At 41.6% G+C, this 3,660-nt stretch overlaps 1 pseudogene; it reads right to left on the bottom strand.

The window, feature by feature from the left end:
- Nucleotides 1-858: 858 nt before the first annotated feature.
- On the bottom strand, nucleotides 859-2,255 carry LOC113913714 (annotated as a pseudogene).
- Between the last annotated feature and the right edge of the window lie 1,405 nt (nucleotides 2,256-3,660).

Raw genomic sequence — 3,660 nt, 5'->3', positions numbered from 1 at the left:
ATTATTATCATTAGAGTAGATAAATACTGAAAATCAGAATAAGCATTTAGAAACTTTATAACAATTTGAAATTGCTGCTCTATCCAAGTGATCAGGATAATTTCCTCTTTATTATCTGCTATTTTTTTTTGTAAGAAGAAAAGGCTATGATTTTATTTTCACATTTTTAGAAATAGTTTTCAGGAAAAAAATGACAAGAACACATAAAAAACTTGAAATCATTCATTGAACTATGATCTCTCCGCAGAGGAAGAGACTTTGAATTCCTCTCCTTCTGAAAGCAGAAATCACTTCCAAAATGCCCCTCACTTGTGTAAATCTGTCCCAAGTTTGATGTCTTCACCTCATAAAAGGAACATTATTTTTAATCATTTAAAGGAAAAGAAATAAAATAGGGAAGGCGGGTCTCTCATGTCATACGCTTTTGGAGAAAGGTCACATCTCTGAAACAACTTTGCAATATGCAGAGCCTATAAAAATTAGCAAGCGATATTCATTCAAGTACCTTACTGTACTTCATATATTTTTATAGCTGGGATGAGGTTCAAACAAAAACAAAACAGAACAAAATAAAAAAAAGCTAGCACCGAGCTGTTAATAAAAAAAAAAAAAAGAAAAGAAAACCCAACTTTAAAATATCGATTACTGTGAGGTGCAATCAATTGAAAATTAACCCTGGATGACAAAACAACTTTCTAATTACATAAATAAGTCCTATTATGCACTGAAAATTTCCACTATCAGAATATCCTGATTACATTAAAGAAATACGTAAAATGGGAATGGTAAGTAAACATGGTAACTTGATTCTTTTTGGGTCTCTTGGTCCAGCTGCCCTCCATAAGAGTCTCTGGGTTTTCAACAAAGCATGACCAGTTCTTCTGAAGAGGTAGGGTGAATAGCAACTGTGTTGTCAAAGTCAGCTTTTGTTGCTTCCATTTTAACTGCAACAGCAAAACCCTGCAGCATTTCATCACACCCGATTCCTTGCATATGGATCCCAACCACCCTTTCCTCTGCGGTGGCACAAACCATTTTCATCACACATTTTGTTTTCCTTTTGGTAACCAGGTGATACATTGGGGTAAAGGTGGTTGAATAGCTATGGCTCCTGGAGTAAGAAGAGCTTTTCCACACATGTCCCCAACTGCATAGATGCCTTTTACGCTGGTACTCTGGAATTCATCTACTATGATATGACCTTTGTCATGAGTTTGAATCCCCACTTTGTTTAAATTCAGACCACTGGAGTTTGGGTCCTGCCCAATGGCACATAGCAGGCAGTCAACATCTGGAATCGCGTGGTCAAGGTGGGTTTCCTACCAGGAACTGAAGTAATCATGCATAGTTCCAAGCCTGAGGAAGTCTTTTTAACTTCCTTGACCTGTGAGTACTTCAGGACCTCTATGCCAGAATTCTCCAGCTCTTCAGTGCAGTTTGAACTGATAATTGAATCAAAATTTCTAAGTACCTTATCAAGCCGTTATCATTAGTGATGTCTTTGAACCCAGAGCAGAAAGAATCCCAGCTATTGCTACAACAGTGTAGCCTGCACCAACAATGACACTGCGGCCAGGCAATTCTTCCAGCTGGGAAAATCTATCACTGGTTATTCCTAGGTTGGCACCGGGGATCTGGCTCTCCTGAGGACGTGAGGGCATGCCACCTATGGCAATCAGGATGTGAGGAGCAGTGTATTTGTTCCCATTGACCTCTACTGTGGGCTCAAGATCACACGTGAATGATGCGTGGCTCTGGATGATTTCTATATGGGACTTGGTTAGATTATTTTGATAGATGGTATTCAGGCAGCTCACAGGCATCACGCTTTTCCTTTATAACGTGCCAATTGAATTTATTCTTACAACTTTTAAAGCCGTAATCAACGTGATCGTGCATGAATTCAGAGCGGATAGTTGTGTTCCACATTACCTTTTTGGGTACACATCCAACATTCATGCATGTGCCGCCCAGCTTGTGGCTCTCCACCACGGTGGCCCTAGCGCCCAGCTTGGCCACCCTGTGCGCGCTGGCCAGACAGCCCGAGCAGGTCCCATCACCAGGTGGACTTAAGGGGCCACGACGCGGCGGCGGGCAGAGGGCGCTGTGGCTGTGGCTCCTGCCTTCATGCCATGGAACCATAGAGGGCGCGGGTGGGCCCTCGCGGAGGCAGTGGGAAGCTGGGGAAGGCGCGCGCAGCCGGCCGCTAGCTCCGGCAGGGAGCTGGCGCTCAGAGCCTGGGGCAGCAGGGCCATGCACGCAGAAGTTTATTGCCTACTATTTTTCAAATATTTCTTTATATTTTCTTTTATTTTGGTTTTGCTTTCTTCTTATTCTTTTGCTTCTTTTGGTGTTATTTTTTTCTTCTTAAAATATGTTTATGGTATTTTACAGTCCACAACAGATTGGGAATTAATATAAACATACAGACAAGCAAACAAACAAGCAAAGCTTGATTCCTCCATAGTTGGGAATGCTGGTACAGATAACCTCCGAGCCCCTCAGAGAGTTGGGGACCACTGCTGTGGATAACTTCTGAGTCTCCTCGGAGAGTTGGCGATCGCTGCTTTTGATAATCTCTAAACCCTCTCATATACTTGGATACTGCTGGGGTAGGTAGATAAACTCTTAGCTCCTGTACACTTTTCTGATCCTGTGGCTGTTCAGTGTTGATGACAAGTTCCACACAGTAAGAAAATCAGGGATGAGATGTACAGAATGCAGGTGATGGTGGCTCAGCCCATGCAGCTTGAGGCTCCTCCACACAGTATATAGCCTACACTTGGTATAATAGTTCCTGTTTTTGTTTTGGGAAAAGAACCTTTATCCAAGAACCTTCATCATCTTTCAGCCAAGAAAAGAAACCTCACCCTTCTCAGCCAAGTAATGAGCATGTGAGCAAATCTGGCCAAGCAGATATTCTTACCCTAAAATGTGAACCTAGAGCTTGAAATAATTGGAGTTTATATGTTGTGAATATAGAATACCTCGAAGATATGGTCATTGGCTCCTGAGACCCACATTACTGGGACCACTCCTCTTATTCTTATGCTTTAGGAATCCGGGTCTCTGGATTTTTCATTATATGAGTTCCCCTATATCTTTCCAAAGTCTTTTTGTTATCTACAACTGAAAAGACTTAAATGATATTCTCTGCTTACAATGTATAAATTCCAATAGTATGTTCAGTCATACATTAAATAAGGACAATTTGGTTTTATGTATCCTTTATAAAAGGAGCTCCAGGACCTAAGAAATATGTCTAGTATATACCCCATTCATAGGTGGCCTGATTTTCCTTACAGAAGTGATTAGAGGAGGCTTTTGATGGGTGACTAAATGACATTTCCTGCCCAGCCTAAAAATGCTTCTTGGAAGAATGCTCCAGGGGCCATTGCAAAGCCAGCAGGGTTGAGATCTTTCTTTTACTTTCTCTAGATATGTGCTCACTTCTGTATCCCTACATTTCCTATCTCCTCAGCAACATCCTCCCATCCCTCTGATAGGAATTTATGTGTCAGGCTTTCCTTAGTCTTTCTAATTTCTAAGATGACAAATAGCCATTCTCAGTGATGGGTCCAAGCTTGAGTAATGAGTGAGAATAGCAACTTGATAACTTAGCTGAGGCCCTATACTGTAATCAAGAGGAGTGGTCCCGCA

This window comes from Zalophus californianus, chromosome 11 (genome assembly GCF_009762305.2).
Source record: "Zalophus californianus isolate mZalCal1 chromosome 11, mZalCal1.pri.v2, whole genome shotgun sequence".
In the NCBI taxonomy this organism is placed as follows: domain Eukaryota; kingdom Metazoa; phylum Chordata; class Mammalia; order Carnivora; family Otariidae; genus Zalophus; species Zalophus californianus.
This window is presented reverse-complemented; position numbering and strand designations above follow the sequence as displayed.